Source organism: Oncorhynchus nerka, linkage group LG28 (genome assembly GCF_034236695.1).
Source record: "Oncorhynchus nerka isolate Pitt River linkage group LG28, Oner_Uvic_2.0, whole genome shotgun sequence".
In the NCBI taxonomy this organism is placed as follows: domain Eukaryota; kingdom Metazoa; phylum Chordata; class Actinopteri; order Salmoniformes; family Salmonidae; genus Oncorhynchus; species Oncorhynchus nerka.
In genome coordinates, this window is record NC_088423.1 from 80,662,671 (window position 1) to 80,686,895 (window position 24,225).

Consider the following 24,225-nt stretch of genomic DNA (forward strand, 5'->3'; position numbering starts at 1 on the left):
GGAGACTGAGACCCCCAGTCCTACGTCCTGACAACTGGAGACTTAGATTCCCAGTCCTATGTCCTGACATCTGGAGACTGAGATTCCCAGTCCTACGTCCTGACAACTGGAGACTTAGATTCCCAGTCCCTACGTCCTGACATCTGGAGACTGAGACCCCAGTCCTACGTCCTGACAACTGAGGACTGAGACCCCCAGCCCTACGTCCTGACATCTGGAGACCTCGTAGACCCCCAGTCCTACGTCCTGACAACTGGAGACTGAGACCCCCAGTCCCTACGTCCTGACAACTGGAGACTTAGACCCCCAGCCCTCGTCCTGACAACTGGAGACATAGACCCACAGTCCTACATCCTGACAACTGGAGACTGAGACCCCCAGCCCTCGTCCTGACAACTGGAGACTAAGACCCCAGTCCCTACGTCCTGACAACTGGAGACAAGACCCCAGTCCTATGTCCTGACAACTGGAGACTGAGACCCCAGCCCTACGTCCTGACAACTGGAAACTGAGACCCCAGTCCTGCGTCCTGACATCTGGAGACTGAGACCCCAGTCCTACATCCTGACAACTGGAGACTGAGACCCCCAGCCCTACGTCCTGACAACTGGAAACTAAGACCCCCAGTCCTGCATCCTGACAACTGGAGACTGAGACCCCCAGCCCTACGTCCTGACAACTGGAGACATAGACCCACAGTCCTACATCCTGACAACTGGAGACTGAGACCCCCCTAGTCCCAACTAGACTAAGTCCTGACAACTGGAGACTAAGACCCCAGTCCTACGTCCTGACAACTGGAGACTGAGACCCCCAGTCCTACGTCCTGACAATTGGAGACTGAGACCCCCAGTCCTACGTCCTGACAACTGGAGACTGAGACCCCCAGCCCTACGTCCTGACAACTGGAAACTAAGACCCCCAGTTCTACGTCCTGACAACTGGAGACTAAGACCCCCAGTCCTACATCCTGACAACTGGAGACATAGACCCACAGTCCTACGTCCTGACAACTGGAGACTGAGACCCCCAGTCCTACGTCCTGACAACTGGAGACTAAGACCCCAGTCCTACGTCCTGACAACTGGAGACTGAGACCCCAGCCCTATGTCCTGACAACTGGAGACTGAGACCCCAGTCCTACGTCCAGACAACTGGAGACATAGACCCACAGTCCAACTGGAGACTAGACCCCAGTCGTCCTGACAACTGGAGACTGAGACCCCAGCCCTATGTCCTGACAACTGGAGACATAGACCCCCAGTCCTACGTCCTGACAACTGGAGACTGAGATCCCCAGCCCTATGTCCTGACAACTGGAGACTAAGACCCCCAGTCCTACGTCCTGACAACTGGAGACTGAGACCCCCAGCCCTATGTCCTGACAACTGGAGACTGAGACCCCCAGTCCTACGTCCTGACAACTGGAGACATAGACCCACAGTCCTATGTCCTGACAACTGGAGACTGAGACCCCCAGCCCTATGTCCTGACAACTGGAGACATAGACCCACAGTCCTACGTCCTGACAACTGGAGACTGAGACCCCCAGCCCTATGTCCTGACAACTGGAGACTGAGACCCCCAGCCCTATGTCCTGACAACTGGAAACTAAGACCCCCAGTCCTACATCCTGACAACTGGAGACTAAGACCCCCAGTCCTACATCCTGACAACTGGAGACATAGACCCACAGTCCTACGTCCTGACAACTGGAGACTGAGACCCCCAGTCCTACGTCCTGACAACTGGAGACTAAGACCCCCAGTCCTACGTGCTGACAACTGGAGACTGAGACCCCCAGCCCTATGTCCTGACAACTGGAGACTGAGACCCCCAGTCCTACGTCCTGACAACTGGAGACATAGACCCACAGTCCTACGTCCTGACAACTGGAGACTGAGACCCCCAGCCCTATGTCCTGACAACTGGAGACTGAGACCCCCAGTCCTACGTCCTGACAACTGGAGACATAGACCCACAGTCCTACGTCCTGACAACTGGAGACTGAGACCCCCAGCCCTATGTCCTGACAACTGGAGACATAGACCCCCAGCCCTATGTCCTGACAACTGGAGACATAGACCCCCAGTCCTACGTCCTGACAACTGAGGACTGAGACCCCCAGCCCTACATCCTGACATCTGGAGACGTAGACCCCCAGTCCTACGTCCTGACAACTGGAGACTGAGACCCCCAGTCCTACGTCCTGACAACTGGAGACTGAGACCCCAGTCCCTCGTCCTGACAACTGGAGACTTAGATTCCCAGTCCCTACAGTCCTGACATCTGGAGACTGAGACCCCCAGTCCTCGTCCTAACAACTGAGGACTGAGACCCCAGCCCTACGTCCTGACATCTGGAGACGTAGACCCCCAGTCCTACGTCCTGACAACTGGAGACTGAGACCCCCAGTCCCTACGTCCTGACAACTGGAGACTGAGACCCCCAGCCCTACGTCCTGACAACTGGAGACATAGACCCCAGTCCTACATCCTGACAACTGGAGACTGAGACCCCAGCCCTACGTCCTGACAACTGGAGACTGAGACCCCCAGTCCCTACGTCCTGACAACTGGAGACTGAGACCCCAGTCCTACGTCCTGACAACTGGAGACTAAGACCCCCAGTCCCCTACATCCTGATAACTGGAGACTGAGACCCCCAGCCCCACGTCCTGACAACTGAGACTAAGACCCCAGTCCTACGTCCTGACAACTGGAGACTGAGACCCCCAGTCCTACGTCCTGACAACTGGAGACTTAGACCCCCAGTCCTACGTCCTGACAACTGGAGACTGAGACCCCCAGCCCTACGTCCTGACAACTGGAAACTGAGACCCCCAGTCCTACATCCTGACAACTGGAGACTGAGACCTCCAGTCCTACGTCCTGACAATTGGAGACTGAGACCCCCAGTCCTACGTCCTGACAACTGGAGACTGAGACCCCCAGTCCTACATCCTGACAACTGGAGACTGAGACCCCCAGCCCTACGTCCTGACAACTGGAGACTTAGATTCCCAGTCCTACGTCCTGACATCTGGAGACTGAGACCCCCAGTCCTACGTCCTGACAACTGGGGACTTAGATTCCCAGTCGTACGTCCTGACATCTGGAGACTGAGACCCCCAGTCCTACGTCCTGACAACTGGAGACTAAGACCCCAGTCCCTCGTCCTGACATCTGGAGACTGAGACCCCCAGTCCCCTACGTCCTGACAACTGGGGACTTAGATTCCCAGTCCCTCGTCCTGACATCTGAGACTGAGACCCCAGTCCCCTACGTCCTGACAACTGAGGACTGAGACCCCCAGCCCTACATCCTGACATCTGGAGACGTAGACCCCCAGTCCTACGTCCTGACAACTGGAGACTGAGACCCCCAGTCCTACGTCCTGACAACTGGAGACTGAGACCCCCAGTCCTACGTCCTGACAACTGGAGACTTAGATTCCCAGTCCTATGTCCTGACATCTGGAGACTGAGATTCCCAGTCCTACGTCCTGACATCTGGAGACTGAGACCCCCAGTCCTACGTCCTGACAACTGAGGACTGAGACCCACAGCCCTACGTCCTGACATCTGGAGACGTAGACCCCCAGTCCTACGTCCTGACAACTGGAGACTGAGACCCCCAGTCCTACGTCCTGACAACTGGAGACTGAGACCCCCAGCCCCCCAGTCTACGTCCTGACAACTGGAGACATAGACCCACAGTCCTACATCCTGACAACTGGAGACTGAGACCCCCAGCCCTACGTCCTGACAACTGGAGACTAAGACCCCCAGTCCTACGTCCTGACAACTGGAGACTGAGACCCCCAGTCCTACGTCCTGACAACTGGAGACTAAGACCCCCAGTCCTACATCCTGACAACTGGAGACTGAGACCCCCAGCCCCACGTCCTGACAACTGGAGACTAAGACCCCCAGTCCTACGTCCTGACAACTGGAGACTGAGACCCCCAGTCCTACGTCCTGACAACTGGAGACTTAGACCCCCAGTCCTACGTCCTGACAACTGGAGACTGAGACCCCCAGCCCTACGTTCTGACAACTGGAAACTAAGACCCCCAGTCCTACGTCCTGACAACTGGAGACTGAGACCTCCAGTCCTACGTCCTGACAACTGGAAACTAAGACCCCCAGTCCTACGTCCTGACAACTGGATATTTAGACCCCCAGCCATACGTCCTGACAACTGGAGACTGAGACCCCCAGCCCTACGTCCTGACAACTGGAAACTAAGACCCCCAGTCCCGCGTCCTGACATCTGGAGACTGAGACCCCCAGTCCTACATCCTGACAACTGGAGACTGAGACCCCCAGCCCTACGTCCTGACAACTGGAGACTTAGATTCCCAGTCCTACATCCTGACATCTGGAGACTGAGACCCCCAGCCCTACGTCCTGACAACTGGAGACTTAGATTCCCAGTCCTACGTCCTGACATCTGGCGACTGAGACCCCCAGTCCTACGTCCTGACATCTGGAGACTGAGACCCCCAGTCCTACGTCCTGACAACTGGAGACTGAGACCCCCAGCCCTACGTCCTGACATCTGGAGACGTAGACCCCAGTCCTACGTCCTGACAACTGGAGACTGAGACCCCCAGCCCTACGTCCTGACAACTGGAAACTAAGACCCCCAGTCCTGCGTCCTGACATCTGGAGACTGAGACCCCCAGTCCTACATCCTGACAACTGGAGACTGAGACCCCCAGCCCTACGTCCTGACAACTGGAAACTAAGACCCCCAGTCCTGCATCCTGACAACTGGAGACTGAGACCCCCAGCCCTACGTCCTGACAACTGGAGACATAGACCCACAGTCCTACATCCTGACAACTGGAGACTGAGACCCCCAGCCCTACGTCCTGACAACTGGAGACTAAGACCCCCAGTCCTACGTCCTGACAACTGGAGACTGAGACCCCCAGTCCTACGTCCTGACAATTGGAGACTGAGACCCCCAGTCCTACGTCCTGACAACTGGAGACTGAGACCCCCAGCCCTACGTCCTGACAACTGGAAACTAAGACCCCCAGTTCTACGTCCTGACAACTGGAGACTAAGACCCCCAGTCCTACATCCTGACAACTGGAGACATAGACCCACAGTCCTATGTCCTGACAACTGGAGACTTAGACCCCCAGTCCTACGTCCTGACAACTGGAGACTAAGACCCCCAGTCCTACGTCCTGACAACTGGAGACTGAGACCCCCAGCCCTATGTCCTGACAACTGGAGACTGAGACCCCCAGTCCTACGTCCAGACAACTGGAGACATAGACCCACAGTCCTACGTCCTGACAACTGGAGACTGAGACCCCCAGCCCTATGTCCTGACAACTGGAGACATAGACCCCCAGTCCTACGTCCTGACAACTGGAGACTGAGATCCCCAGCCCTATGTCCTGACAACTGGAGACTAAGACCCCAGTCCTACGTCCTGACAACTGGAGACTGAGACCCCAGCCCTATGTCCTGACAACTGGAGACTGAGACCCCCAGTCCTACGTCCTGACAACTGGAGACATAGACCCCAGTCCTATGTCCTGACAACTGGGGACTTAGACCCCCAGCCCTATGTCCTGACAACTGGAGACATAGACCCCAGTCCTACGTCCTGACAACTGGAGACTGAGACCCCCAGCCCTATGTCCTGACAACTGGAGACTGAGACCCCCAGCCCTATGTCCTGACAACTGGAAACTAAGACCCCCAGTCCTACATCCTGACAACTGGAGACTAAGACCCCAGTCCTACATCCTGACAACTGGAGACATAGACCCCAGTCCTACGTCCTGACAACTGGAGACTGAGACCCCCAGTCCTACGTCCTGACAACTGGAGACTGAGACCCCAGTCCTACGTCCTGACAACTGGAGACTGAGACCCCAGCCCTATGTCCTGACAACTGGAGACTGAGACCCCAGTCCTACGTCCTGACAACTGGAGACATGAGACCCCAGTCCTACGTCCTGACAACTGGAGACTGAGACACCCAGCCCTATGTCCTGACAACTGGAGACTGAGACCCCCAGTCCTACGTCCTGACAACTGGAGACATAGACCCCAGTCCTACGTCCTGACAACTGGAGACTGAGACCCCCCCCAGCCCTACGTCCTGACAACTGGAGACTAGACCCCAGCCCTATGTCCTGACAACTGGAGACTAGACCCCCAGTCCTATGTCCTGACAACTGGAGACTGAGACCCCCAGTCCTACATCCTGACAACTGGAGACTGAGACCCCCAGCCCTACGTCCTGACAACTGGAGACTGAGACCCCAGTCCTACGTCCTGACAACTGGAGACTGAGACCCCCAGTCCTACGTCCCAACTGGAGACTGAGACCCCAGTCCTACGTCCTGACAACTGGAGACTAGACCCCAGTCCTACGTCCTGACAACTGGATACTGAGACCCCCAGTCCTACGTCCTGACAACTGGAGACTAAGACCCCAGTCCTACGTCCTGACAACTGGAAACTCCCCCAGTCCCCTACGTCCTGACAACTGGAGACTTAGACCCCCAGTCCTACGTCCTGACATCTGGAGACTGAGACCCCAGTCCTACGTCCTGACAACTGGGGACTTAGATTCCCAGTCCTACGTCCTGACATCTGGAGACTGAGACCCCCAGTCCTACGTCCTGACAACTGAGGACTGAGACCCCCAGCCCTACATCCTGACATCTGGAGACGTAGACCCCAGTCCTACGTCCTGACAACTGGAGACTGAGACCCCCAGTCCTACGTCCTGACAACTGGAGACTGAGACCCCAGTCCTACATCCTGACAACTGGAGACATAGACCCACAGTCCTACGTCCTGACAACTGGAGACTGAGACCCCAGTCCTACGTCCTGACAACTGGAGACTAAGACCCCCAGTCCTACGTCCTGACAACTGGAGACTGAGACCCCCAGCCCTACATCCTGACAACTGGAGACTGAGACCCCCAGTCCTACGTCCTGACAACTGGAGACTAGACCCCAGTCCTACGTCCTGACAACTGGAGACTGAGACCCCCAGCCCTATGTCCTGAATACTGGAGACTGAGACCCCCAGTCCTACGTCCTGACAACTGGAGACTAGACCCACAGTCCTACGTCCTGACAACTGGAGACTGAGACCCCCAGCCCTATGTCCTGACAACTGGAGACTAGACCCCCAGCCCTATGTCCTGACAACTGGAGACTAGACCCCCAGTCCTCGTCCTGACAACTGGAGACTGAGACCCCCAGCCCTACGTCCTGACAACTGGAGACTGAGACCCCCAGCCCTACGTCCTGACAACTGGAGACTGAGACCCCCAGTCCTACGTCCTGACAACTGGAGACTGAGACCCCAGTCCTACGTCCTGACAACTGGAGACTGAGACCCCCAGTCCTACGTCCTGACAACTGGAGACATAGACCCACAGTCCTCGTCCTGACAACTGGAGACTGAGACCCCCAGCCCTACGTCCTGACAACTGGAGACTAAGACCCCAGTCCTACGTCCTGACAACTGGAGACTGAGACCCCAGTCCTACGTCCTGACAACTGGAGACTTAGATTCCCAGTCCCTGTCCTGACATCTGGAGACTGAGACCCCAGTCCTACGTCCTGACAACTGGGGACTTAGATTCCCAGTCCTACGTCCTGACATCTGGAGACTTGAGACCCCAGTCCTACGTCCTGACAACTGAGGACTGAGACCCCAGCCCTACATCCTGACATCTGGAGACTGAGACCCCAGTCCTACGTCCTGACAACTGGAGACTGAGACCCCCAGTCCTACGTCCTGACAACTGGAGACTGAGACCCCCAGTCCTACGTCCTGACAACTGGAGACTTAGATTCCCAGTCCTACGTCCTGACATCTGGAGACTGAGATTCCCAGTCCTACGTCCTGACAACTGGAGACTTAGATTCCCAGTCCTACGTCCTGACATCTGGAGACTGAGACCCCCAGTCCTACGTCCTGACAACTGAGGACTGAGACCCCCAGCCCTACGTCCTGACAACTGGAGACATAGACCCACAGTCCTACGTCCTGACAACTGGAGACTGAGACCCCCAGTCCTACGTCCTGACAACTGGAGACTAAGACCCCCAGTCCTACGTCCTGACAACTGGAGACTGAGACCCCCAGCCCTATGTCCTGACAACTGGAGACTGAGACCCCCAGTCCTACGTCCTGACAACTGGAGACATAGACCCACAGTCCTACGTCCTGACAACTGGAGACTGAGACACCCAGCCCTATGTCCTGAATACTGGAGACTGAGACCCCCAGTCCTACGTCCTGACAACTGGAGACATAGACCCACAGTCCTACGTCCTGACAACTGGAGACTGAGACCCCCAGCCCTATGTCCTGACAACTGGAGACATAGACCCCCAGCCCTATGTCCTGACAACTGGAGACATAGACCCCCAGTCCTACGTCCTGACAACTGGAGACTGAGACCCCCAGCCCTATGTCCTGACAACTGGAGACTGAGACCCCCAGCCCTACGTCCTGACAACTGGAGACTGAGACCCCCAGTCCTACGTCCTGACAACTGGAGACTGAGACCCCCAGTCCTACGTCCTGACAACTGGAGACTGAGACCCCCAGTCCTACGTCCTGACAACTGGAGACATAGACCCACAGTCCTACGTCCTGACAACTGGATACTGAGACCCCCAGTCCTACGTCCTGACAACTGGAGACTAAGACCCCCAGTCCTACGTCCTGACAACTGGAGACTGAGACCCCCAGTCCTACGTCCTGACAACTGGAGACTTAGATTCCCAGTCCTACGTCCTGACATCTGGAGACTGAGACCCCCAGTCCTACGTCCTGACAACTGGGGACTTAGATTCCCAGTCCTACGTCCTGACATCTGGAGACTTGAGACCCCCAGTCCTACGTCCTGACAACTGAGGACTGAGACCCCCAGCCCTACATCCTGACATCTGGAGACGTAGACCCCCAGTCCTACGTCCTGACAACTGGAGACTGAGACCCCCAGTCCTACGTCCTGACAACTGGAGACTGAGACCCCCAGTCCTACGTCCTGACAACTGGAGACTTAGATTCCCAGTCCTACGTCCTGACATCTGGAGACTGAGATTCCCAGTCCTACGTCCTGACAACTGGAGACTTAGATTCCCAGTCCTACGTCCTGACATCTGGAGACTGAGACCCCCAGTCCTACGTCCTGACAACTGAGGACTGAGACCCCAGCCCTACGTCCTGACATCTGGAGACGTAGACCCCCAGTCCTACGTCCTGACAACTGGAGACTGAGACCCCCAGTCCTACGTCCTGACAACTGGAGACTGAGACCCCCAGCCCTACGTCCTGACAACTGGAGACTAAGACCCCCAGTCCTACGTCCTGACAACTGGAGACTGAGACCCCCAGTCCTACGTCCTGACAACTGGAGACTAAGACCCCCAGTCCTACATCCTGACAACTGGAGACTGAGACCCCCAGCCCCACGTCCTGACAACTGGAGACTAAGACCCCCAGTCCTACGTCCTGACAACTGGAGACTGAGACCCCCAGTCCTACGTCCTGACAACTGGAGACTTAGACCCCCAGTCCTACGTCCTGACAACTGGAGACTGAGACCCCCAGCCCTACGTCCTGACAACTGGAAACTAAGACCCCCAGTCCTACGTCCTGACAACTGGAGACTGAGACCCCAGCCCTACGTCCTGACAACTGGAAACTAAGACCCCCAGTCCTACGTCCTGACAACTGGATATTTAGACGCCCAGCCATACGTCCTGACAACTGGAGACTGAGACCCCCAGCCCTACGTCCTGACAACTGGAAACTAAGACCCCCAGTCCCGCGTCCTGACATCTGGAGACTGAGACCCCCAGCCCTACGTCCTGACAACTGGAAACTAAGACCCCCAGCCCTACGTCCTGACAACTGGAGACTTAGATTCCAAGTCCTACATCCTGACATCTGGAGACTGAGACCCCCAGCCCTACGTCCTGACAACTGGAGACTTAGATTCCCAGTCCTACGTCCTGACATCTGGCGACTGAGACCCCCAGTCCTACGTCCTGACATCGGGAGACTGAGACCCCCAGTCCTACGTCCTGACAACTGGAGACTGAGACCCCCAGCCCTACGCCCTGACATCTGGAGACGTAGACCCCCAGTCCTACGTCCTGACAACTGGAGACTGAGGCCCCCAGCCCTACGTCCTGACAACTGGAAACTAAGACCCCCAGTCCTGCGTCCTGACATCTGGAGACTGAGACCCCCAGTCCTACATCCTGACAACTGGAGACTGAGACCCCCAGCCCTACGTCCTGACAACTGGAGACTAAGACCCCCAGTCCTACATCCTGACAACTGGAGACATAGACCCACAGTCCTACGTCCTGACAACTGGAGACTGAGACCCCCAGTCCTACGTCCTGACAACTGGAGACTGAGACCCCCAGCCCTATGTCCTGACAACTGGAGACTGAGACCCCCAGTCCTACGTCCTGACAACTGGAGACATAGACCCACAGTCCTACGTCCTGACAACTGGAGACTGAGACCCCCAGCCCTATGTCCTGACAACTGGAGACATAGACCCCCAGTCCTACGTCCTGACAACTGGAGACTGAGACCCCCAGCCCTATGTCCTGACAACTGGAGACTAAGACTACCAGTCCTACGTCCTGACAACTGGAGACTGAGACCCCCATCCCTATGTCCTGACAACTGGAGACTGAGACCCCCAGTCCTACGTCCTGACAACTGGAGACATAGACCCACAGTCCTACGTCCTGACAACTGGAGACTGAGACCCCCAGCCCTACGTCCTGACAACTGGAGACATAGACCCACAGTCCTACGTCCTGACAACTGGAGACTGAGACCCCCAGCCCTATGTCCTGACAACTGGAGACATAGACCCACAGTCCTACGTCCTGACAACTGGAGACTGAGACCCCCAGCCCTATGTCCTGACAACTGGAGACTGAGACCCCCAGCCCTATGTCCTGACAACTGGAAACTAAGACCCCCAGTCCTATGTCCTGACAACTGGAGACTAAGACCCCCAGTCCTACATCCTGACAACTGGAGACATAGACCCACAGTCCTACGTCCTGACAACTGGAGACTGAGACCCCCAGTCCTACGTCCTGACAACTGGAGACTAAGACCCCCAGTCCTACGTCCTGACAACTGGAGACTGAGACCCCCAGCCCTATGTCCTGACAACTGGAGACTGAGACCCCCAGTCCTACGTCCTGACAACTGGAGACATAGACCCACAGTCCTACGTCCTGACAACTGGAGACTGAGACCCCCAGCCCTATGTCCTGACAACTGGAGACATAGACCCCCAGTCCCTATGTCCTGACAACTGGAGACTGAGACCCCAGCCCTATGTCCTGACAACTGGAGACTGAGACCCCCAGTCCTACGTCCTGACAACTGGAGACTGAGACCCCCAGTCCTACGTCCTGACAACTGGAGACTGAGACCCCAGCCCTGACAACTGGAGACTGAGACCCCCAGTCCTACGTCCTGACAACTGGAGACTAGACCCCAGTCCCTACGTCCTGACAACTGGAGACTGAGACCCCCAGTCCTACGTCCTGACAACTGGAGACTGAGACCCCCAGCCCTACGTCCTGACAACTGGAGACTGAGACCCCAGTCCTACGTCCTGACAACTGGAGACTGAGACCCCCAGTCCTACGTCCTGACAACTGGAGACTGAGACCCCAGTCCTACGTCCTGACAACTGGAGACTCCCACAGACAACTGGAGACTGAGACCCCCAGCCCTACAGACAACTGGAGACTAAGACCCCCAGTCCTGTCCTGACAACTGGAGACTGAGACCCCCAGCCCTACGTCCTGACAACTGGAGACTCCCTGACAACTGGAGACTGAGACCCCAGCCCTACGTCCTGACAACTGACCCCCAACTGACAACTGGAGACTGAGACCCCCAGCCCTATGTCCTGACAACTGGAGACTGAGACCCCCAGCCCTATGTCCTGACAACTGGAGACTAAGACCCCCAGTCCTACATCCTGACAACTGGAGACTTAGACCCCAGCCCTACATCCTGACAACTGGAGACTGAGACCCCCAGCCCTACGTCCTGACAACTGGAGACTGAGACCCCCAGTCCTACATCCTGACAACTGGAGACTGGACCCCAGCCCTATGTCCTGACAACTGGAGACTGAGACCCCAGCCCTATCCTGACAACTGGAGACTGAGACCCCCAGTCCTACATCCTGACAACTGGAGACTTAGACCCCAGTGCCTACATCCTGACAACTGGAGACTGAGACCCCCAGCCCTATGTCCTGACAACTGGAGACTGAGACCCCAGACGTCCTGACAACTGGAGACTAAGACCCCAGTCCTACATCCTGACAACTGGAGACTTAGACCCCCAGTCCTACGTCCTGACAACTGGAGACTGAGACCCCCAGTCCTACATCCTGACAACTGAGACTCCCCCAGTCCTACATCCTGACAACTGGAGACTGAGACCCCCAGCCCTATGTCCTGACAACTGGAGACTGAGACCCCAGCCCTACGTCCTGACAACTGGAGACTGAGACCCCCAGCCCTACGTCCTGACAACTGGAGACTTAGACCCCAGTCCTACATCCTGACAACTGGAGACATAGACCCCCAGTCCTACGACAACTGGAGACTGAGACCCCCAGCCCTATGTCCTGACAACTGGAGACATAGACCCACAGTCCTACGTCCTGACAACTGGAGACTGAGACCCCCAGCCCTATGTCCTGACAACTGGAGACTGAGACCCCCAGCCCTATGTCCTGACAACTGGAAACTAAGACCCCCAGTCCTACGTCCTGACAACTGGAGACTAAGACCCCCAGTCCTACATCCTGACAACTGGAGACATAGACCCACAGTCCTACGTCCTGACAACTGGAGACTGAGACCCCCAGTCCTACGTCCTGACAACTGGAGACTAAGACCCCCAGTCCTACGTCCTGACAACTGGAGACTGAGACCCCCAGCCCTATGTCCTGACAACTGGAGACTGAGACCCCCAGTCCTACGTCCTGACAACTGGAGACTGAGACCCCCAGCCCTATGTCCTGACAACTGGAGACATAGACCCCAGTCCTACGACAACTGGAGACTGAGACCCCAGCCCTATGTCCTGACAACTGGAGACTGAGACCCCCAGTCCTACGTCCTGACAACTGGAGACTAAGACCCCAGTCCTACGTCCTGACAACTGGAGACTGAGACCCCAGCCCTACGTCCTGACAACTGGAGACTGAGACCCCAGTCCTACGTCCTGACAACTGGAGACTGAGACCCCAGTCCTACGTCCTGACAACTGGAGACTGAGACCCCAGTCCTACGTCCTGACAACTGGAGACTGAGACCCCCAGCCCTACGTCCTGACAACTGGAGACTGAGACCCCCAGCCCTACGTCCTGACAACTGGAGACTGAGACCCCAGTCCCTACGACCTGACAACTGGAGACTGAGACCCCAGCCCTACATCCTGACAACTGGAGACATAGACCCACAGTCCTACGTCCTGACAACTGGAGACTGAGACCCCCAGCCCTACGTCCTGACAACTGGAGACTAAGACCCCAGTCCTACGTCCTGACAACTGGAGACTGAGACCCCAGCCCTACGTCCTGACAACTGGAGACTGAGACCCCAGCCCTACGTCCTGACAACTGGAGACTGAGACCCCAGCCCTACGACCTGACAACTGAGACCCCCAGTCCTACGTCCTGACAACTGGAGACTAAGACCCCCAGTCCTACATCCTGACAACTGGAGACTGAGACCCCCAGCCCTACATCCTGACAACGGGAGACTTAGACCCCCAGCCCTATGTCCTGACAACTGGAGACTGAGACCCCCAGCCCTATGTCCTGACAACTGGAGACTAAGACCCCCAGTCCTACATCTTGACAACTGGAGACTGAGACCCCCAGTCCTACATCCTGACAACTGGAGACTGAGACCCCCAGCCCTATGTCCTGACAACTGGAGACTGAGACCCCCAGTCCTACATCCTGACAACTGGAGACTGAGACCCCCAGCCCTATGTCCTGACAACTGGAGACTGAGACCCCCAGCCCTATGTCCTGACAACTGGAGACTGAGACCCCCAGTCCTACATCCTGACAACTGGAGACTTAGACCCCCAGTGCTATGTCCTGACAACTGGAGACTGAGACCCCCAGCCCTATGTCCTGACAACTGGAGACTGAGACCCCCAGCCCTACGTCCTGACAACTGGAGACTAAGACCCCCAGTCCTACATCCTGACAACTGGAGACTAAGACCCCCAGTCCTACGTCCTGACAACTGGAGACTAAGACCCCCAGTCCTACATCCTGACAACTGGAGACTGAGACCCCCAGTCCTACATCCTGACAACTGGAGACTGAGACCCCCAGCCCTATGTCCTGACAACTGGAGACTGAGACCCCCAGCCCTACGTCCTGACAACTGGAGACTGAGACCCCCAGCCCTACGTCCTGACAACTGGAGACATAGACCCACAGTCCTACGTCCTGACAACTGGAGACATAGACCCACAGTCCTACGTCCTGACAACTGGAGACTGAGACCCCCAGCCCTATGTCCTGACAACTGGAGACATAGACCCACAGTCCTACGTCCTGACAACTGGAGACTGAGACCCCCAGCCCTATGTCCTGACAACTGGAGACTGAGACCCCCAGCCCTATGTCCTGACAACTGGAAACTAAGACCCCCAGTCCTACGTCCTGACAACTGGAGACTAAGACCCCCAGTCCTACATCCTGACAACTGGAGACATAGACCCACAGTCCTACGTCCTGACAACTGGAGACTGAGACCCCCAGTCCTACGTCCTGACAAACGGAGACTAAGACCCCCAGTCCTACGTCCTGACAACTGGAGACTGAGACCCCCAGCCCTATGTCCTGACAACTGGAGACTGAGACCCCCAGTCCTACGTCCTGACAACTGGAGACTGAGACCCCCAGCCCTATGTCCTGACAACTGGAGACATAGACCCCCAGTCCTACGTCCTGACAACTGGAGACTGAGACCCCCAGCCCTATGTCCTGACAACTGGAGACTGAGACCCCCAGTCCTACGTCCTGACAACTGGAGACTAAGACCCCCAGTCCTACGTCCTGACAACTGGAGACTGAGACCCCCAGCCCTATGTCCTGATAACTGGAGACTGAGACCCCCAGTCCTACGTCCTGACAACTGGAGACTAAGATCCCCAGTCCTACGTCCTGACAACTGGAGACTGAGACCCCCAGTCCTACGTCCTGACAACTGGAGACTGAGACCCCCAGCCCTACGTCCTGACAACTGGAGACTGAGACCTCCAGTCCTACGTCCTGACAACTGGAGACTGAGACCCCCAGTCCTACGACCTGACAACTGGAGACTGAGACCCCCAGTCCTACGTACTGACAACTGGAGACATAGACCCACAGTCCTACGTCCTGACAACTGGAGACTGAGACCCCCAGTCCTACGTCCTGACAACTGGAGACTAAGACCCCCAGTCCTACGTCCTGACAACTGGAGACTGAGACCCCCAGCCCTATGTCCTGACAACTGGAGACTGAGACCCCCAGCCCTACGTCCTGACAACTGGAGACTGAGACCCCCAGCCCTATGTCCTGACAACTGGAAACTAAGACCCCCAGTCCTACGTCCTGACAACTGGAGACTAAGACCCCCAGTCCTACATCCTGACAACTGGAGACTGAGACCCCCAGCCCTACATCCTGACAACGGGAGACTTAGACCCCCAGCCCTATGTCCTGACAACTGGAGACTGAGACCCCCAGTCCTACATCCTGACAACTGGAGACTGAGACCCCCAGTCCTACATCCTGACAACTGGAGACTGAGACCCCCAGCCCTATGTCCTGACAACTGACCCCCAGCCCTACATCCTGACAACTGACAGACCCCAACTGAGACTGTCCTGACAACTGGAGACTGAGACCCCAGCCCTACATCCTGACAACTGGAGACTGAGACCCCCAGCCCTACATCCTGACAACTGGAGACTGAGACCCCCAGCCCTATGTCCTGACAACTGGAGACTGAGACCCCCAGCCCTACAACTGTCCTGACAACTGGAGACTGAGACCCCCAGTCCTACATCCTGACAACTGGAGACTTAGACCCCCAGCCCTATGTCCTGACAACTGGAGACTGAGACCCCCAGCCCTACATCCTGACAACTGGACAACTGACAACTGGAGACTGAGACCCCCAGTCCTACATCCTGACAACTGGAGACTAGACCCCAGTCCTACGTCCTGACAACTGGAGACTAAGACCCCCAGTCCTACCCCAACTGGAGACTGAGACCCCCAGTCCTACATCCTGACAACTGGAGACTGAGACCCCCAGCCCTATGTCCTGACAACTGGAGACTGAGACCCCCAGCAACTGGAGACTGAGACCCCAGCCCTGTCCTGACAACTGGAGACTGAGACCCACAGTCCTACGTCCTGACAACTGGAGACTGAGACCCCAGTCCTATGTCCTGACAACTGGAGACTGAGACCCCCAGCCCTACATCCTGACAACTGGAGACATACCTGTCCTGACAACTGGAGACTGAGACCCCCAGCCCTGACAACTGGAGACCTGACAACTGGAGACTAGACCCCCAGTCCTACGTCCTGACAACTGGAGACTGAGACCCCAGTCCTACATCCTGACAACTGGAGACTGAGACCCCAGTCCCTACGTCCTGACAACTGGAGACTGAGACCCCCAGTCCCCCAGTGTCCTGACAACTGGAGACTGAGACCCCCAGCCCTATGTCCTGACAACTGGAGACTGAGACCCCCAGTCCTACGTCCTGACAACTGGAGACTGGAGACCCCCAGCCCTACGTCCTGACAACTGGAGACTGAGACCCCAGCCCTATGTCCTGACCTGGAGACTGAGACCCCAGCCCTACGTCCTGACAACTGGAGACTAAGACCCCCAGTCCTACATCCTGACAACTGGAGACTGAGACCCCAGCCCTATGTCCTGATAACTGGAGACTTAGACCCCCAGTCCTGTCCTGACAACTGGAACTAGACCCCCAGTCCTACGTCCTGACAACTGGAGACTGAGACCCCCAGCCCTACATCCTGACAACTGGAGACTGAGACCCCCAGCCCTACATCCTGACAACTGGAGACTGAGACCCCAGTCCTACGTCCTGACAACTGGAGACTGAGACCCCCAGTCCCTACGTCCTGACAACTGGAGACTGAGACCCCAGTCCCACGACAACTGGAGACATAGACCCACAGTCCTACGTCCTGACAACTGGAGACTGAGACCCCAGTCCTACGTCCTGACAACTGGAGACTTAGACCCCCAGTCCTGACAACTGGAGACTGAGACCCCAGCCCTATGTCCTGACAACTGGAGACTGAGACCCCCAGCCCTACGTCCTGACAACTGGAGACTGAGACCCCCAGCCCTATGTCCTGACAACTGGAAACTAAGACCCCCAGTCCTACGTCCTGACAACTGGAGACTGAGACCCCAGTCCTACATCCTGACAACTGGAGACCCCCAGCCCTACATCCTGACAACTGACCCCCCAGCCCTATGTCCTGACAACTGGAGACTGAGACCCCCAGCCCTATGTCCTGACAACTGGAGACTTAGACCCCCAGCCCTACGTCTTGACAACTGGAGACTGAGACCCCAGTCCTACATCCTGACAACTGGAGACTGAGACCCCAGCCCTACGTCCTGACAACTGGAGACTGAGACCCCAGCCCTACATCCTGACAACTGGAGACTTAGACCCCCAGCCCTACGTCCTGACAACTGGAGACAACTGGAGACCCCCAGTCCTACGTCCTGACAACTGGAGACTGAGAGACCCCCAGCCCTACATCCTGACAACTGGAGACTTAGACCCCCAGCCCTACATCCTGACAACTGGAGACTGAGACCCCCAGCCCTACGTCCTGACAACTGGAGACTGAGACCCCCAGCCCTACGTCCTGACAACTGGAGACTAGACCCCAGTCCTACATCCTGACAACTGGAGACAAGACCCCCAGTGACAACTGGAGACTGAGACCCCCAGTCCTACGTCCTGACAACTGGAGACTGAGACCCCCAGTCCCATCCTGACAACTGGATACTGAGACAACCTGACAACTGGAGACTGAGACCCCCAGTCCTACGTCCTGACAACTGGAGACTGAGACCCCCAGCCCTACGTCCTGACAACTGGAGACATAGACCCCAGTCCTACGTCCTGACAACTGGAGACTAGACCCCCAGTCCTACGTCCTGACAACTGGAGACTGAGACCCCCAGCCCTATGTCCTGACAACTGGAGACTGAGACCCCCAGCCCTACGTCCTGACAACTGGAGACTGAGACCCCCAGCCCTACGTCCTGACAACTGGAGACTGAGACCCCCAGCCCTATGTCCTGACAACTGGAAACTAAGACCCCCAGTCCCTACGTCCTGACAACTGGAGACTGAGACCCCCAGCCCTACATCCTGACAACTGGAGACTTAGACCCCAGTCCTACATCCTGACAACTGGAGACTGAGACCCCCAGTCCTACGTCCTGACAACTGGAGACTAAGACCCCCAGCCCTACGTCCTGACAACTGGAGACTGAGACCCCCAGCCCTATGTCCTGACAACTGGAGACTGAGACCCCCAGCCCTACATCCTGACAACTGGAGACTTAGACCCCCAGCCCTACGTCCTGACAACTGGAGACTAGACCCCAGTCCTACATCCTGACAACTGGAGACTGAGACCCCCAGCCCTATGTCCTGACAACTGGAGACTGAGACCCCCAGCCCTACATCCTGACAACTGGAGACTGACCCCCAGCCCTACTCCTGACAACTGGAGACTGAGACCCCAGCCCTATGTCCTGACAACTGGAGACTGAGACCCCCAGCCCTACGTCCTGACAACTGGAGACTGAGACCCCCAGTCCTACGTCCTGACAACTGGAGACTTAGACCCCCAGTCCTACGTCCTGACAACTGGAGACTGAGACCCCCAGCCCTACATCCTGACAACTGGAGACTCCCCCCCCAGTCCTACGTCCTGACAACTGGAGACTGAGACCCCCAGCCCTAGACAACTGGAGACCCCCAGTCCTACGTCCTGACAACTGGAGACTGAGACCCCAGTCCTACGTCCTGACAACTGGAGACTAGACCCCCAGTCCTACGTCCTGACAACTGGAGACTGAGACCCCAGCCCTATGTCCTGACAACTGGAGACTGAGACCCCCAGCCCTACGTCCTGACAACTGGAGACTGAGACCCCCAGCCCTATGTCCTGACAACTGGAAACTAAGACCCCCAGTCCTACGTCCTGACAACTGGAGACTAAGACCCCCAGTCCTACATCCTGACAACTGGAGACTTAGACCCCCAGCCCTACATCCTGACAACTGGAGACTTAGACCCCCAGCCCTATGTCCTGACAACTGGAGACTGAGACCCCCAGCCCTACGTCCTGACAACTGGAGACTGAGACCCCCAGCCCTACATCCTGACAACTGGAGACTGAGACCCCCAGTCCTACATCCTGACAACTGGAGACTGAGACCCCCAGCCCTATGTCCTGACAACTGGAGACTGAGACCCCAGTCCTACATCCTGACAACTGGAGACTGAGACCCCCAGCCCTACATCCTGACAACTGGAGACTTAGACCCCCAGCCCTATGTCCTGACAACTGGAGACTTAGACCCCCAGTCCTACATCCTGACAACTGGAGACTTAGACCCCCAGCCCTATGTCCTGACAACTGGAGACTGAGACCCCCAGCCCTATGTCCTGACAACTGGAGACTGAGACCCCCAGCCCTACGTCCTGACAACTGGAGACTGAGACCCCCAGCCCTACATCCTGACAACTGGAGACTTAGACCCCCAGCCCTCGTCCTGACAACTGGAGACTGAGACCCCCAGTCCTACATCCTGACAACTGGAGACTTAGACCCCCAGTCCTACATCCTGACAACTGGAGACTGAGACCCCCAGCCCTATGTCCTGACAACTGGAGACTGAGACCCCCAGTCCTACATCCTGACAACTGGAGACTTAGACCCCCAGCCCTACGTCCTGACAACTGGAGACTGAGACCCCCAGCCCTACGTCCTGACAACTGGAGACTGAGACCCCCAGCCCTACGTCCTGACAACTGGAGACTAAGACCCCCAGTCCTACATCCTGACAACTGGAGACTAAGACCCCCAGTCCTACGTCCTGACAACTGGAGACTAAGACCCCAGTCCTACATCCTGACAACTGGAGACTGAGACCCCCAGCCTACATCCTGACAACTGGAGACTGAGACCCCAGCCCTACATCCTGACAACTGGAGACTGAGACCCCCAGCCCTACGTCCTGACAACTGGAGACTGAGACCCCCAGTCCTACGTCCTGACAACTGGAGACTAAGACCCCCAGCCCTACGTCCTGACAACTGGAGACTGAGACCCCCAGCCCTACGTCCTGACAACTGGAGACTTAGACCCCCAGTCCTACGTCCTGACAACTGGAGACTTAGACCCCAGCCCTACGTCCTGACAACTGGAGACTGAGACCCCCAGCCCCACGTCCTGACAACTGGAGACTGAGACCCCCAGCCCTATGTCCTGACAACTGGAGACTGAGACCCCCAGCCCTATGTCCTGACAACTGGAGACTGAGACCCCCAGTCCTACATCCTGACAACTGGAGACTTAGACCCCCAGTGCTATGTCCTGACAACTGGAGACTGAGACCCCCAGCCCTATGTCCTGACAACTGGAGACTGAGACCCCCAGCCCTACGTCCTGACAACTGGAGACTAAGACCCCCAGTCCTACATCCTGACAACTGGAGACTAAGACCCCCAGTCCTACGTCCTGACAACTGGAGACTAAGACCCCCAGTCCTACATCCTGACAACTGGAGACTGAGACCCCCAGTCCTACATCCTGACAACTGGAGACTGAGACCCCCAGCCCTATGTCCTGACAACTGGAGACTGAGACCCCCAGTCCTACGTCCTGACAACTGGAGACTGAGACCCCCAGCCCTACGTCCTGACAACTGGAGACTGAGACCCCAGCCCTACGTCCTGACAACTGGAGACTTAGACCCCCAGTCCTACGTCCTGACAACTGGAGACTTAGACCCCCAGCCCTACGTCCTGACAACTGGAGACTGAGACCCCAGCCCCACGTCCTGACAACTGGAGACTGAGACCCCCAGCCCTACGTCCGGACAACTGGAAACTAAGACCCCCAGTCCTATGTCCTGACAACTGGATATTTAGACCCCCAGCCCTACGTCCTGACAACTGGAGACTGAGACCCCCAGCCCTACATCCTGACAACTGGAGACTTAGACCCCCAGTCCTACGTCCTGACAACTGGAGACTAAGACCCCCAGTCCTACATCCTGACAACTGGAGACTTAGACCTCCAGTCCTACATCCTGACAACTGGAGACTTAGACCCCCAGTCCTACATCCTGACAACTGGAGACTTAGACCCCCAGTCCTACATTTTATTTATTTATATTTATTTTTTTACCTTTATTTTACTAGGCAAGTCACAGGAACAAATTCTTATTTTCAATGCCCCTGGGAACAGTGGGTTAACTGCCTGTTCAGGGGCAGAACGACAGTTTGTACCTTGTCATTCTCGGTTACTAGTCCAATGCTCTAACCACTAGGCTACCCTGCCGTTCCTGACAACTGGAGACTGAGACCCCAAGTCCTGTCCTGACAACTGGAGTGTGACGAGTGCTGCACAGGCATCTCTAGCCCCTCTGGAGATGTGTGTGTTTGTTTGTGTATGCACGTTCGTGTGCCTGCATTCCTGCGTGTGTGTGTTAACTGTGTTTGTGTGTGAACTCCGGTATGTGTGTGTGTGTGTGTGCACACCGGTGGCCATCAATATTACATCACGCTCTGTTTCCAGCCATGAGGCTCATCCACTTTGATTCCTGCCTCACCGGCTTCTCTTGTGTCTCTACTGCGTTCTGTTCCGTTATGATGCTGGGAGGTTAGTGGAGCGAGCTTGATATGTATCCCCTGCTCATCCCCATGGCGACCCCAGGTTTGAGTGGCAGCGCTGTGATGTCCCTGTATGCTGTACAGGGGGTGGGGGTTGAATGTGACAGTGGCTGATCCCTCTGCAGCCAAGTCAACCCTGCAACAGTGAGAATAGATTAGTATGCTACAGTGGGCTATGTTTATGAAGGTGCACAGGGGATGAAGTGAGGCAAAGCTTTTGTTCACATTCTGAGCTTCAAACATAAAGAAAAAGTGGAACAGAAAGTGCTGCTACAGTGGAAGAACTTAAGAAACTATGCAACTTTCAGAAACCACTGTAACTCCTGGGCAATGAGTTTTGGGTTCTGTGAAAGAGTCAATACCTTATTTACAGCAAGAAGGGTTAAAGACACTTGAACATTGGTACATTTGGCATTTTGAATCAAAGATCAATGTACATGTGTTGAAATTCAATATGAAATGTTGAGGTTAAATTCAATATATTTACAGTGTGATAATGCCTCATTATCAAAATGTTTTAATTAAGAGTATCTTTATTGATCAACCCTCCTCTCCTTTGTGACTGAATGCGTCGCTGAACGTGACAGTCTCACATATGTAAAAAAATAAATTTAAAAAAAATGGGGTGAAAATGCAATGTGATGCAATGATCAAAGCAGGGAGTGTAATGTAATTTCCATAATCGTTACTCCTCTCCATCGTCTGTCGTGGATTTGGGGAGCGTTCGTTTGATGCTTCGGCAGGTCTCTTAATTAGTGCCTCTCTTAAGCTCACCATCAGCCTTCTGCCGCCTCTCTTTCCCACAAATGACTGACTCCGTCATCGTCACAGAGCTCCGGAGGGGAGGGGAGGAGAAGGGAGAGGGAGAGGGGGTAGTTATCGTTATTGGAGTTAGTTAGGTGCAAGAATAAAAATGCTGCTGGCCCACATTTAATCTTAGCTTGTGTCCCATATGGCACCCTGGCCAGAATGCTATAGGCCCTGGTCAAAAGTAATGCACTACATAGGAATAGGGTATAATTTGGGACGAACTCTCTGCCTTGTTTTTGCATCAGGGCAGTGGGGGAAGCAGGGCAAGGTGGTAGGGGGGTGTTTAAACCAGCCATTAATAGTTGAGCAAGCCTGTTTAACAAGTCCTATTGGTCTGTGTGATCTGTGAATTCCTCAGCAGGCATCCTAACCCCCAGACTGAGGAGGCTGCGTGACTCAACCACCAAGACAAATTGTCCCGCTTTAGCCCTCCAATGGGGCCACCACTCTCGCAATTAGAGAGGCCACTCTCACTTGTGTGTGTGTATGTGTGTGTGTGCGTGTGTGTGTTTATATGGGGCAACAGGCGAAACACATGTATTTTGCGTGATCTTCGTCTCTGGCTTTGTATCTGGCAATATAAGGAGAGAGAGGCTAGCCCTGAGCAAGACCTTTCATTTCCATACGCTGCAACACTCCATTAAAGGAACTGGGGAATAAATAAATACACAGCACTCCACACATTGGGATTTAGAGATACTCCCTCTCCTAAAAAACCCAGAAGGATTACAGGAGATGTAAAAAATCTGAGCCTCACTAACATGCCTCCATCCTTCTCACATCTCAGTTTTTCCTTCCAGCTCCATTATTCAGTCGGGGCATATTCCCCTCTTCCTCATTCACCATGTGTCCCCACAGCTCTTCACAGCTCCTCACAGCTCCTCACAGCTCCTAACAGCCCCTCTCACAGCTCCTCAAAGTCCCTCACAGCTCCTCACAGCCCCTCACAACTTCTCACAGCTCCTCACAGCCCCTCACAGCTCCTCACAGCCCCTCACAGCAGCCTCACAGCTCCTCACAGCCCCTCACAGCCTCTCACAGCCCCTCACAGCCCCTCACAGCTCCTCACAGCCCCTCACAGCTCCTCACAGCCCCCTCACAGCTCCTCACAGCCCTCACAGCTTCTCACAGCCCCTCACAGCTCCTCACAGCTCCTCACAGCCCCTCACAGCTCCTCCCCTCACAGCCCTCACAGCCCCTCACAGCCTCTCACAGCTCCTCACAGCCCCTCAGAGCTCCTCACAGCTTCTCAAAGCCTCTCACAGCCCCTCACAGCCCCTCACAGCCCCTCACAGCTCATAGCCCCTCACAGCTCATCACAGCCCCTCACAGCTCCTCACAGC

The 24,225-nt window shown here is 55.8% G+C and overlaps 1 protein-coding gene across 5 annotated transcripts in view; it reads left to right on the forward strand.

Annotated features, from left to right (window-relative positions):
- The window catches only part of LOC115112476 (BTB/POZ domain-containing protein kctd15), a 50,975-nt gene that overhangs the window by 24,709 nt on the left and 2,041 nt on the right, over positions 1-24,225 (forward strand). The gene's annotated exons all lie outside the window — the stretch shown is intronic.